General features: G+C 37.9%; 1 pseudogene; it reads left to right on the plus strand.

The window, feature by feature from the left end:
- The first annotated feature begins 1,801 nt into the window (after positions 1–1,801).
- LOC119988998 overlaps positions 1,802–15,497 on the plus strand; it is a 49,745-nt pseudogene continuing 36,049 nt past the window's right edge.

The raw sequence follows: 15,497 nt of genomic DNA on the forward strand, positions 1-15,497 counted from the left end.
TAGTTGAAAAAAAAAGAAGGAAGAAAAGAGTTGTCCTCAAGCGGGAAAATAACAGTGGATGGTGACAGTAAAGTAAGTACTGATGTGACAGGCACCGCAAATGTCTTCGTATATGCAGAGCCATTTCCGTCTTCATCTCCATCTCAATTGCAAAAGTGTGTTTTCTCTCTGAGCTATCTTCATCTCCATCTTCATCTCAATCATTCCTGACAAAAGTGTGTTCTCTCACAAAGATCAAGAGCTATGCCGAGACGCTCGCGCACCATCGCCTCAAGATTACAGTCCAGGCTTGCGTTGTTCAACAAAGCTGAAATTATTCCTGAATGTAGAATCGACGAAACGGTACAGCGAGAAGCACTCAACAAATGGGCGATGCGCTACTTGAGGGAGCATTCCTTGCTGTTTCTAGTAGACCCCGATCCAGGAAATGACTTACTGGTGTATCCTCAAATCGTTCGCTCCTTCTATCACACTCTCATCGAGCTACCACGAAGTGAGCGGACTAGGAATCAACTGGTTTATCAGGTCATTCTAGATGGTATAAAAGTTCAATTCACGACAGCAGATCTGTGTTGCTGCTTGGGATATCCACCAGTAGATGATAAGCCCACTGGATCTCGACAACCGATCTGTGCGTCAAAGCAGAAAATTGTTGATGATATGTGTGGAGGAAAAAAGAATAGGCACAGCAACGCTACACGTCGTGCTTACTTGCCTTCAAAGATGTGGTTGCTGGATGATGCTGTCAGGAAAAATCTGTGCCCTATTAGCCATGAGCAAGAACGACGAGGAACATTCTTGTCAGTCTTATACTGTATGTATAAAGGGCAGTGGTTTGATATTGGGAAGATCTATCTGGCCATTATCTTCAAAGCCAAGGATTTTGTCGAGACAAAGCCAACAAAGGCGGGGAAGTTATTTTTCCCACGGCTTATCACAAGGTTGCTTTTGTTCAAAAGCATTCGAGCTCCTCGGCCTCAAGCATCTTTGGGATATCAGGTCACCATGCTAGAAAGAAGGACATGGCTTCAGAGCATCAACCATTTGAAAACAACTTCTGCTGGAAAGAAGCAGACCCAAGAGGGTCCCTCAGCATCACCACCTGGTGATTCCTCATCAGTAATTGCAGCATCTCCACAATCAGATCGCATGCGTGCAGCGATAGCCCGGCTAGAGATGGGGCTACAAACACTAGAAGATGGACAGCACAGGCTGGAGCACATGTTGGTAGCAGTCATGGATATGATACGGAAGTGAAAACATAGCAATCCAACAGTCAGAAATTTTGGGGAGTTATGTGAGCAGTTTGAGGAATTCCATGTTGCTATTATGGGGAATGATCAAAACTTTGCTGTTAAGCCTTGCCATGTCCTTCAGGTTTTAAGCTCAACAACTGGACCAGTTTTGAACTGCCAGTCTCGATCAACAGCCTTCAAGAGTAATCTTCATATGCACTATGATCTGTGGTCTAGCTCACGGCCACTGATTGGGTTTTTGTAATGAGCATGTCTTTACTTTATCTTTTGATGAATTCGCATAGTATGGCCTTTGCATGTTCTCATGTTTCTGATGATTCTGCTATGCTTATCATAAATAAAAATCTTTGCTCAAAATTCTCACATCTATTCACCTTATCTCACACATCACTTCTAAAAAATCCAAATCTCACACATTCCATTTTAACAGGACTGAAATTGATGATAATAAAAAAGATGAACCGAATGGACCAGATTTTGGGGCACCCATTAACAATGTTGAATCTGATTCCGACATTGAGGATGAATTTGAGATGTCGCCAGAAATGTTAAGGCAAGTTAACCAAGAGGAGAAGATAGTTCAGCCGCATAAAGAAATAACTGAGGTTGTTAACTTGGGAACTGAAGATCAGAAAAAGGAGGTTAGGATTGGTGCAGCTTTTGAAGGAGGAGATAGAAAAAGATTGATAGGTTTGCTGCATGAATATCAGGACGTTTTTGCATGGTCATATCAAGATATGCCAGGACTTGATACCAACATAGTGGTCCATAAATTGCCATTAAAACCAGATTGTCTGCCAGTGAAGCAAAAGTTGAGAAGATTGAAGCCGGAAATGCTTTTGAAGATTAGAGATGAAGAAAAAAAGCAATTTGATGCAGGATTCCTTGCTGTAGCAAAATACCCTGATTGGGTTGCAAATATCGTACCAGTCCCAAAGAAAGACGGTAAGGTTCGGATGTGCATGGATTACAGGGATCTTAATCGGGCGAGCCCGAAAGATGACTTTCCTTTACCCCAAATTGACATATTAGTAGACAATACTGCTAAACATTTTGCGTTCTCCTTCATGGATGGATTCTCAGGATATAACCAGATTAAGATGGCACCGGAAGATCAGGAGAAAACTACTTTCATCACTTTATGGGGTACCTTTTGTTACAAAGTCATGCCATTTGGTCTCAAAAATGCGGGAGCTACTTATCAGCGAGCCATGGTTACTCTGTTTCATGATATGATGCATAAAGAGATTGAGGTGTATGTGGATGACATGATTGCTAAGTCAAAGGAGGATGAAGATCACGTGATTAACCTGGAGAAGTTGTTCAAGAGGTTGAGAAGGCACCAATTGAAGTTGAATCCCTCGAAATGCACATTTGGGGCAACCTCAGGGAAGTTGTTGGGTTTTATTGTCAGTAGGAGAGGTATTGAAGCAGACCCGGATAAAGTGAAGGCGATTATAGAGATGCCGGCCCCTCGCACCGAGAAAGAAGTCAGAGGTTTCTTAGGGAAACTCAATTACATTGCAAGGTTCATTTCACAGTTGACAACTACGTGTGAGCCAATTTTTAAGTTACTTCGGAAGAATAACCCATCAGAATGGAATGATGAATGTCAAAGTGCCTTTGAGAGAATTAAACAGTATTTACAAAATCCACCGGTCTTGATGCCTCCGATTGCTGGGAGCCCGCTTATTCTCTACTTGACTGTGTCGGACAATTCGATGGGGTGTATGTTAGGGCAACATGATTCATCCGGGAGGATAGAGCATGCAATCTACTACTTGAGCAAGAAATTCACTAGTTCTGAGACAAACTACTTCATGTTGGAGAAGACTTGTTGTTCATTGGCATGGGTTGCGCATAGGCTCAGGCAATATATGTTGTATCACACTACTTGGTTAATCTCGAGGATGGACCCAATCAAGTATATTTTTGAAAAACCATCTCTTTCGGGGAGGATTGCAAAATGGCAGATGTTGTTGTCAGAATACGATATTTTGTATGTTGCTCAGAAGGCAGTGAAGGGAAGTGCAATAGCAGATTACTTAGCAGAACAGGCGATTGATGACTCTCAGCCTATGAATCCAGGGTTCCCAGATGGAGAAATCTTGTCCTTAGAAATCCAGGGTTCCACACCATATCTCTTGCGAGATCTTTGGTTAATGGATCAGCCAAATTTTGACTTGACCTTACAAAATTTATTGTTATGGTACCATCTGTGATTAGGGATGGAAAAAAAAACCGATCCAAGCATTATCCATAGGATACCCGGTCCATTTAAAATCCGAAAACCGATCCTATAGGGTTTGGAAACGGTTTTGGTTTTGATTTTCAAACCCATTACGGTTTAGGGTCGGGTTTGGTTTTTGATGCCGGGTTTAGGGTACCTGTAGTAACCGGTTTTCGTCCGGCCAAAAATACAAAACTATAAAAAAATATAAATATAAATATAAAAACAAAAAAACAAAAAAGATAAAGTGGTGGAAAGGTAAAAAAAAAAGGGGAGGAGAAAAAGGGGAAGGAAATCGGTGGAAAAGGAGAAGAAAAGGAGAGAAAAGGTAGGGGAGAAAGAGAGAAAAAGTAGGGGGAAATTGGGTAAATAAAAAAAAAAGAAAAGAAGAAGAGGGGGGAGGCGGCGACAGAAAAAGGGGTGGAAAAGAAGAACAAAAAAAAAGGGGGAAGGGGGAGAAGAGAAGAAAAATGGAGAGCAACTCAACTTGAAGAAGAAGGGACCGTTGGGAGAAGAAGACCGACGGAAGGAGCTAAGACGTAAATCGGGTTTCATCCTCCTAAGAAGGTAGTTATCCGTCCCTCTGAATCTGATTTCATTTCTTTGTTGTGCCTTGATTCTAGTTTGTATTGGTTAGCTTCCATGTCTGTGACAGTAAAAAAGCTTGCCCATATGTTCATCCTTCCTCAAACTCTATGTTTTTGATAATACCGTTTCTGAAGATACTTGTGAATCCATTTCTGCAAGTTTCTGAAAATATATTTGTTATGCCCATGTGTGTGTAGTTCTATGTCATTATGCTTAGTTCGGGTTCATAGTGTGAGTACGTGCGTATGTGTTTATTATCTGGTGATGATGAATGATCGAAACTCTGTCTCATGTATGTGATATACTAATTTGAGTTTGATTTTAACTTGTCCGTGCGTTGCTAGAATATCTATGGTTGATCTTGAATGAAACATGGCCTTTGTTATTTTTTGATCTGAGCATGTATCTGTGAATGTATATATATATGGGTTTGTGTCCGTGTGTATATATATATGTATATATATATGTATACAGTGTTGTGTATATATATATTGTGAGCATGTATATGTGTATTATATGGTGAGTGTGCGCATGCATGCATGCGGCGTGTGTGTATATATATATAGATTGTATATGTGTTCGTATATGTATATATTCTAGTTTGTATATTTGTATATATGTGTTTATGTATGCATATTTATAATGTATATGGACTTAATTTGATTTGAGTTTTTATGACGTTGGATCCCATTTGACCATTCTTGTGTTTGTGTTTGTGTTTGTTGGGCTTGGATCGGGCTTGTGACCGCATGGGCCGAAGGGCAACTTAGAGGATTTGGGCCGGATTTGAGCAATGGGTCTCGTGGGCAACATCCCAATTGTTGTATAATATTTTATATTTGTCTTTTGTACATAATTGTAAAATGTAAGTCTTGTAATAGTGTAACAAAAATAGTGGATGTAAAATAGAAAATGCATACATGATATTCTAGGATGCTAGAAGCATATAGACATTAGAAAATGATTTTTGTGAATGATAATTGCATTAGAATGCATGCTTAGGACTTTGATTTCTCACATTATGCCATGTCTTAGATGCATGTTAGGATTGTTTAAATGCCATGAAAATAAATGCAACGCGTTAGTCATTGGATTAATCCAAGCCGTCTCACATTAATAAAACACATCAAGATTATATTATGGAATCCTTATGTTTTCTTTAAATACCAAAGAGCCTTCAAGATATTGGGGTTCCATTGACATTCATTGAAAACATTTTGGATTTCGTGGATCCTGAAAGCAAATGTGTTTTTAGGGATTAGGAGAATTTATTTACGGACTCAACGGTGGGTTTAAAGATATTTGACCCATTCAATGAGCCATAAATAGATTCTTTCTTTTCTCATGAAGAACATAATTGTGAGTAAGACTTAAATTGAATATTCCTTGATTGTGGGCCCTTTTGGTACATCAACCAAGTCCTCAAGAGTCCCTTCTTCCCAAATATCCAAACCCACTCCAAGTGCTACCTTATCCAATCCTTGGCCAAGTCGGGAATGACCCCAATGATCCCGTGCACCTTGTTCTCCAAACCACTCCAAGTGGATTTTTTACATTCCAATAAGACCCATCAAAATGGGATTTTCAAAAACAAATTAGATTCAAATAGGAAAACATTTAAAGGTAACCGTTTTCGGGAGTTGTGGGGTGCCTAACACCTTCCTCATACTCAATAGACCCCCTTGCCCATTTTTCTCGTAGACCAGAACGGATGTCCAATTGCATCCTAAAAATCAATTGGTGGCGACTTCATTGTTTTTTTCAAGCCGGTTGCTTCAGTACCCGAACCGTTTAATTAAAAAAGTGAATTATAGTAATAACATTATAAATCATATATGTAAAGATATATTATTATGATGCTAAATTTAACATGATCAAGCATATTAAATAAAATAATCTAATAAAATTATAGATTATACATTCAAACTTGAACAACATGATAAGTCATATTATTTTTTAAGAAATTGAATTATACATTTATTAAAAAATAAAAAAAATTTAAAAGTTAAATGGTAAACGGGTACCCGATGGTAAATGGTTATGGAACGGTTCCGGTTTTGGAAATTTAAATGGTTTTTTAAACGGTTTTGGAACGGTTTTGGTATTGAGTACCTTAAATGGAAACGGTTTTGGTATTCACTAATTGGAAGGGTATCCGACCCGTTGCCATCCCTATCTGTGATCCATTGTCTCACTATACTCTGTCTCAAACCAATATGTCTAGACTTGCCATTATAAACTTCACTATAGGCCCTTGATAGTGTTGCCTCATTATCACAATGTAAAGATATAGGTGCCATTGGTTTGGGCCAAATATGAATTTCTAATTATAAAGGCTCCGTTTGGCACAGCGGAAAAGTTGGTTTTCAATGCTAGTGGAAATGCTGTGAAAAATATGCTGAGCTTAAAGCTGTGAAATATGCTGTGAGGTGTTTGGTGAATTAAAAACTGACGCTAACGGAAAAACTGTTGAGTTAAAGTCTTATAATATTAGATTTTATAATTTTTATATCAAAATTAATCTAATAAATATAATTCTTATTCAAACTAAAATTAATCTAATAAATATAATATTAGTTTTTAATTATTAATTAATTTTTTTAATATTTTGTATTTTATGTATTAAAACTATTAAAAATAATTTTAAGTATTACAATATTTTTCATAATTAAAATTTTAAAATTTTGTTTTTTGTATTTTTCATAATTTTTTTAAGCTAATAAATATAATCATTTTTTTATAAATATTAAATTTAATTTATAATATTAATTATAATTACAAAATATAAGTTAAACTAACAGTAGTATATTAAATATTTATTATTCAACTAACCGTATATATTATAAAGTATAATAACAGTGGGCTCACATTAATTTCTAAAGGACAAAAGCATTATTATATGTGGGTCCCATGATTAAAAAAATGTAAAAAGAAAAAATGCTATGGACACCATCCCAGAAGCTCCTATCTGGAGCTTCTGAGATGCTAGCGGATCCACTGGCGTCATGCCAGTTGATCCGCTTCTCCCGCTGTGCTGTTTGGCACAGGGTTCAACAAAGCTGGACCGTTAGCGGATCCGCTTTCCGGTCCGCTGTGCCAAACAGGCACAAATTCCTTAATCATTCAGCTTCTTTACCACAAGAAGTTAAAGCTACAAATTCTGATGTCATAGTCGAATCTGTTATACATGTTTGCTTCTTTGAGCCCCATGCTATAGCTCCTTCACCAAGAGTGAAAATCCATCCACTAGTAGATGTATGATCATCAAGCTCGGTGATCCAACTAGCATCTGTGTATCCTTCCAAAACTGTTGGATAACCACAGTAATGGATTCCATAATTCATAGTGTTCTTTAAATATTTTAGAACTCTATACACAGCTTGCCAATGGATATTGTTAGGATTAGATGTATACCTACTAAGCTTGCCCACAGCAAAAGCAATATCAGGCCTCGTTGATGTCATGACATACATTAAGCATCCAATCACTCTAGCATATTCTAGTTGATTGATTGCTCTTCCAGTATTAGTATACAACTTCAAGTTTGGATCATAAGGTGTGTTCACAGGGTTACAATCAAAATGATTGAATATTTTAAGAATTTTCTCAATATAATGTGATTGGGTTAAAATTATTCCATCTTGATTTCTCAAGATTTTAATACTCAAAATCACATCTACATCACCCATGTCTTTCATAGCAAACTTTGATGCTAAAAATTTCTTGGCATTTTCAATACTTTCAAGATCGGTACCAAAAATTATCATGTTATCAACGTAAAGGCAAATAATTACGCCTCTACATTTAGTGAATTTGCTATATACACACTTGTTGGATTCATGTATCCGATATCCATTTGACAATATAACTTGGTCAAACTTTACATGCCATTGTTTTGGAGCTTGTTTAAGTCCATACAATGACTTAATCAATTTACATACTTTAGATTCTTGACCGTGCATAACAAATCCCTTAGGTTGTTCCATGTAAACTTCCTCTTCCAACTCACCATTTAGGAATGCCATTTTGACATCCATTTGATGAATTGGAAATTTATAAATTGATGCTAAGGCTATCAAGGCTCTTATAGTTGCTATTCTAGCAACGGGAGCATAGGTGTCAAAGTAGTCTATGCCTTCCTTTTGTGTGAAACCTTTGGCTACTAATCTTGTCTTGAACTTATCTATAGTTCCATCTATCTTCATTTTCTTTTTGAAGATCCATTTACAACCTATTGGTATTGAACCCTTAGGTAAATCGACTAATTTCCAAGTCTTGTTGCCCATAATTGATTCTATTTCATCATTAATTGCTTCTTTCCAAAAAGCAGCGTCTTGAGATTTCATAGCTTCCTTCTAGGTGAGAGGATCCGGTTCTATATTTTGAGAAACCGCTATTTGTCTAGAGAGTGTATCTCTAGAACCTTCTACTAAATAGACAATGAAATTCGGTCCAAAAGACTTAGCTACTCTAGCTCTTTTGCTTTTCCTATCTAAAATAGGTTGTATAGGTTGAGAGCTTCCACCACTTTCATTATTAAATGATTCATCACTTAAATTAAGTGGTGCTGATGTTATTTCATCCAATTCACTAGTTCCATTACATTTTTGTAGCGTTGTGCATCTTTCCTCGTAAAAGAATGCATCTCTTGATTCAATTACATTATTCACATTAATGGAATCATTTGGTTCAATTACCAAAAATCTATATGCATTACTATGTTCGGCATATCCAAAGAATATACATTCAATTCCTTTTTCTCCGAATTTCTTTATCTTAGGTTGAGGTAGCCTAACAATGGCTCTACACCCCCACACCTTTAGATATTTTAAATTTGACTTTCTTTTCTTCCATAGCTCATATGGGGTTATAATAGTCCTTTTTAAAGGGACCCTATTTAAAATATGACAAGCTGTTAATAAAGCTTCCTCCCAATAGCCATTACTTAGTCTGGAATTAGATAACATGGCATTAACCATTTCAACCAAGGTCCGATTTTTTCTTTCGGCCACACCATTTTGTTGTGGTGTATAAGCCGTGGAAGTCTCATGAATCAATCCAATTGATTCACAATAAGAAGGGAATTGATATTCACCTCCTCTATCTGACCTTAGACATTTTATTTTAGTGCCAAGTTGATTCTCAACTTCTGCCTTAAAAATCTTAAATTTTTCAAAGACTTCATCTTTTGTATGCATTAAATAAACATAGCAATATCTAGAAAAATCATCAATAAATGTAACAAAATTTGTACCACCTCTTGTAGGATTACCATGTAAATCACATACATCACTATGCACTAATTCAAGTAAAGTAGATATTCTATTTACTTTAGAAAAAGGCTTTCTTGTTATTTTTGTTTTCATGCAAATACTACATTTTTCATTCATATCATTAGTGCATGTAGGAATTAATTCCATGTTAGCCATACTATTTAGTTTAGTAACATTTATATGTCCTAAACGATTATGCCATAAAGATAATGAATCAACCATATAAAGAGAAGCAATATTCTTATTAATATTAAGATTAAACATCCCCTCATACAAATAACCCTTTCCCACAAGACACCACCCTTTGATAATACAAACTTATCGGACTCAAATACAAGCTTGAAACCATGCTTGCTAAGTAAACTACCGGAAACAAGATTCTTCCTAATGGAAGGAACATGGTACACATTCATGAGGGTTAAAGTCTTGCCACTTATGAATTCTAGAATAACTTCACCCTTGCCTTTGATTGCAGCGGCAGTGGAGTTGCCCATGTAAATCACATTGATATCCTTTACCGGCACATATTTAGAGAACATAGACTTGTTTTTGCAAACATGCCTAGTTGCCCCAGAATCTATCCACCAATTTGTGTCATCCTCAATAGAATTGATTTCAGAAATCATAGCCACAAAGTTGTTATCTTTTGGCTTCTTTTCTTCTTGCTTCTTTTTGAAGCTATAGCAATCCTTCTTGAAATGACCACTTTTCCCACAATGGAAACATGTACCCTTGAGCAGCTTCTTGTTCTTTTTGAACTTGGCATTATTCTTCCTTTTCTTGTTTCCATCCTTGAGTGATGTGTCTTGCTTTGAGTTTTGGCTTTCTTCCATCATATGAACCTTTGAAGAATGTTCTTCAATTCCATTTTGGTTGCTTCAAAAAGCCTCTTCAACTTGGAGATGTTGCCCAAGTTGATCCAAATTCATGTCATCCTCTTTGTGTTTTAAGGATTTCTTGACATCTTTCCATGATGGAGGGAGTTTTTCTATGATGGAAGAAACTGAAATGGACTCATCCATATTCATGTTGTGTTGAGTGAATTGGTTAAGAATATGCATAATCTCATGAAATTATTCCATAATAGATCTACCATCTACCATTTTATAATTCATGAATTTACCAACAAGAAACTTCTTACTTGTAGCATCTTCGTTAAGATACTTAGTTTCCAATGCATCCCATAATTCATTGGCGGTATCCTTGCTTTGATAGATGTCGAATAGAGCATTGGACATTGAATTGCAAATGTGGCCCTTGCATATGTAGTCATCTTGCTCCCATTTGAGTCTTGTACGAGTTTGCTCCACGGTTTCTTCATCTCCTTGTGTTGGCTTTGTGGTGGTGAGTACGTACACAACTTTCAGACTTGCCAAAAGGAAATGCATCTTCTTTTGCCAACGATGAAAATTAGAGCCATCAAACCTCTCTAATTTGACAAAATCTGAAGTAAATTCTCTCAATGAACCAGCCATAGAGATAACACTTTAAGATTGTTGGAGAATTTTCAGCAATGTAGAATGTTGGAGAATTTTTGACAATTTAGATTTTGCTTCAAGGCACGGATTAACGCTTTCCTTAAAGTATTATTTGCCTCCACCACTTTGGTGTGCACAGGATAGCAGCAAACACACTTCCAAGATACAATGAAGCACCACGTATTTAACGTTTTGATGTTCGACCTTTGCACAAAGGAAGAACACCCAAGAATGACTAAGAAAAACAGAACTTTAACAAGTGCTTGGAATTCTATTTTGTAAGGCTAGAATCCAAGTTTAAGAGTTTCTGAGATGATTTTTAGATTGATAATTGAATGTCTTGGAATGATGTATTTATAGAGAATAACACACCTTTTGGTGAAAGGTTGTGTCCAAAAAGAAACACACCTTTTTGGTGAAAGGTTGTGTCTAAAAGAAAGACATCTCTTGTAAAAAGAAACACACCTCTTGTGAAGGGTTGTGTTCAAGAAAAGTTGTAAGAGAAGAGTTGTGTCCATTGGCATGAAACTACCAATGTAAAAATTTCTTTATTATTTTGAAAATATTTCAACATTGAATGCGGTGGTGAGTTATCTGAGAACCGCCTCTGAGATGATGGATATTTGGAGAGGGTGTGGGGTTCTGGTAGAATTTCCCTGTGGAGCCTAAATTTAAAAAATAAATGACATGTATACAATGTTTAGCACTTCTCTGAACATGTGGTCCATTATATATGCATGGGCGAGAAACTGTCCACCTATAAATCTACACTATAAGGCTCAAGATCCAGCCAACAATGGACCCACAAGAGTCTAAGTTGAGCTTGGTAAACCTAAGATCCAACCGACACTGAACTCGCGAGAATCTAAGTCAAGCTTGGCAAGCCAACCGACAATAGACCCACAAGAGTCTAAGTCGAGCTCGGTAGACCCAATGCCCAAGTCAATTGGCAACTAGACCATGAGAGTCTAAAGCCCGCTCAAGACAAAAGGGCCCATCTATTCTACAAAGGTTTCACTAGACCAGAAAGCTCCTCAAAGACTATTGGGCCCAATCAAAACCCAAGGCCTACCAGCACAATCGACACGTGCAGGTCACATGACCGAGCGTATTATAAATACACTAGGTCTCAACTTCATTAACACTCTCAACTACTCAATGTATAACTATCTTCTTCTTACTCTAAATGCCTTTCACTTCTCTCATTACAAATTCCCCTACTGGCGACTGACTTGACCGTCAGAGCTTTTTCGGTCAACACCAGTCCGATGTCCAAGCGTCACGATCTACATTTGGTGTGATCTTGCAGGATTATCGAAGGTCTCCTTCGACATTTCATTGATTGCAGACTTTCGAGTCTACAATTTGGTGCCCACTATAGGGCGTCGACAATCATTTGACAAGCTCACGCTATTCTTTCACGAACGACATCAGCATGTCTGTCAACAATCAAAATGACTTTTCGGCCCAACTAGCCACTCTCAAGGCACAAATGGCAGAGAAAGGTGTCACAGTAAGAGCAGAGAGAGCATCCATGCATGCAGAGAACATCGTGCTTTGATGAAAGGTGGAGAAGCCGATGGCTCAGCTATCCACACCCCCTCAGGTTTCACAAGTCCACTTTAGCGTGACATAGGCTCCATGCAACCGCTCGACTGGCCCACTTTGGGCAAACCCTCATGTCACCCTAGCCTCCTACTATCTAGCGCTCCACATGTCCCAATGTCGAACCAACAAGCCAGTCCATAGTCAACCCCACTCACTCATCCACCTCCTCCATTCAATCTGACAAACGTCTAATATATATCTACTACAAGTGTTGGGCTCTTATTCAACGGGCCCTGTAGCATAATCTAATGAATCCAAAAGAATAACTGAGGTAGAAACCTTTCTTCGATGACACCTGAATTCCAACACCAATTAGGAAAAGCTTGTCGAACAGCTATGGTGATTCCTTTTTTGTTGGCCACATCTAACATCTTCTTAGTGGAAATGCCATGGAAATTTCACCTTCCTAATATGAAATCGTTCGACCAAAAGACCAATCCAGATGATCGCATCGCCCAATACCAATAAAGGCTTCTCACCATTGCCATATCGAGATAATCTCGCGAGGTATGCATGTGTAAAGGGGTTCGGCAACACGATAATAGTTCATCAATCTGGCCAATTGCTCCATCTCCTCTTTTGCTCAACTGATAGACTTGTTCGTTGAGCAATTTGCTAGCAATCGGCAACTGCCAAAAATAATCAACAACTTTTATAAAATCAAACTGGGGTCGGACGAGCCACTCTAGTTGTACATAGGCCATTTTAATGTTGAGAAATTACTAATCCCCAATTGCAACATGGAAACAACCATTATGACTTTTTGGAAGGGATTGCTCCCCCCGATGAATTTTGTAAGGAGCTGAGAGAGTTCCCATGCATGAAATGAAAGATGTACTAGCCTGAGTATGGGCTCAAGTCAAATGGGAAGAGGACGAGCATGGTCGATCGACTCTTCAAAAAGATGAGAAACCCAGATTTGATAAGGAACATCGCTTCGAGCGTAGACCGCGAAGTCGAGGTCAAAGTCAAGGTCGTTTGCTAGACAACAGGAATATATATGATCAATCTCGGCCAAGGTTTCCAAAATACGAAAGAAGTCAGGGCAAGAAAGCTTGGATCACATGGGAAGGCTTGTACTACATTCGAGAAGTGATCGGTCAATGAGCGTGCAAACTTACGGACAAATATGGACGCGAATTGAACAACAGTTAGAACGTCACCCATCTCAAATTATACCACTTTTAGCTCTAATGAAACTTCCCTTTTGACCGAACATTCACTACATAGCCCATAAGTTTTCTTGTTACAAAATCCAAACATAAGTTTACTTATACATATGTCATCCGAATGCAAAAGGCTAACATGAATGAGATAATACGAGATAAGAAATCTTCATATTAAAGCAGTTAAAAAATGTACAAAGAAGGAAGACTGAAAACAGTCAACAAAATATCCCCAAAAAAGTCTAACAAAACAGATATCCCCCAAAGATGCCACCAAGTTATCAAACAGAGTCTTGGCGATTCAAAACGTAAATTCTATACTACTAAATAATCACTTGGCCAAGTTTCCAGCTAGTTCTTCATTTTGATCGCCACCATTAGCATTATCATCGTCATCATCCTCGTCCTCAGCCTCTTCATCATCTTCATTAGCATCGCCATCAGTCATCTTTAAGTACTCCTTATTGTTTTCAATGTGCTTATCAACCTCCCAAGGATTTGCTTTTCCCTCTTTGAACTCTTTCATTAGCCCGTAAGTCGTACAAATGACGCATCATTAGCTATAGACTCCATCTACTTGCGAATCTCAGATACCTTTTATTAGGATGACTTTTAGCTCCCTTCAAGACTTTTAAACTTTGCCTCTTAACTCCAATGCAATGTTTACTCTCAAAGACTAGAAACTTGACTTCGAGAGTGGGAGACAAATTGTATGTGTCAAAAACCATTCACCTGTAAATTTACACTACAAGGCCTAAGATCCAACTAACGCTAGACCCACAAGAGTCTAAGTCGAGACCCAAGGCCAAAGATCCAGCCGACACTAGACTCACGAAAATCTAAGTCGAGCTCGGTAGGCCCGAGATCCAACTGACACTAGACCCACGAGAGTCTAAGTCAACCTCGATAGGCCCAAGGCCCATGATCCAATTGACACTAGATTTATGAGAGTCTAAGTCGAGCTCGATAGGCCCAAGTTAATTGGCAACTAGTCCATAAGAGTCTAAAGCTTGTTTCAACAAACCCACAAAAGGACCCATGTATTCTACAAAGGGTAGCTAGGAAGCACCTCAAAGACCCTTGGGCCTAATCAAAGCGCAAGGTGTACTAGCTCGGTCGACACATGCCGATCATGTGACCCAAAGCACTAGAAATACAAGAGGTCCTCATCTCATTAACTCTCTCAACTACTCAAGGTATATCTCTCTTCCTCTCTCTTAAAGCCTTTCACTTTTCTCACTACAAATTCTCCTGCTGACGACTGAGTTGACCATTGAGCTTCTCCAGGCGACACCACAATGGTGTCCAAACTTCACAATCTACAGCTGGTGCAATATTGTAGGGTTGTCAAAAAACTCGTTCGACATTTCATTGATTGCAGACTTTCGGGTCTACAATATATATATTAATACATTTGCCTTTTTTCTTTGACTAATTTAATTTGTATATTATCCAAAATACGTATTTTTTTCCTTCATCAATGGCACAATTTAACTGAAATCGGCTGACGTTTGACAATGCAACTATATTCCAAGAAGCAGTAAAATATTTAAGTTTAACTTAAGAGGGAAGAACATATAATATGGTGTTATTTGACTTTTAAGTAACAATATTTCACACCTTGTCATTCAAACGATTCATTGATCTTCTTGTTTAATTGTTTGTTATTTTAAATAAATGAAATATTTGATCGTAGAAAATTCAAATTCACTTAACATAGACCTTCTAGATGAGGCCATCGCGGCTTGCTTCTAGAAGATAGGGTTTTTGCATGCATGCATATTCCTCACTTGAGCAGTCCATTCTCTCTACTTTATCAAAGGTTCAGACTTCAGAGTCCTCCGTTGGGTCCAGGGTAGTGACTAATGACAAATCAAATCCAATATGCATAAAGAAAA

This window comes from Tripterygium wilfordii, chromosome 21 (genome assembly GCF_013401445.1).
Source record: "Tripterygium wilfordii isolate XIE 37 chromosome 21, ASM1340144v1, whole genome shotgun sequence".
NCBI lineage: Eukaryota > Viridiplantae > Streptophyta > Magnoliopsida > Celastrales > Celastraceae > Tripterygium > Tripterygium wilfordii.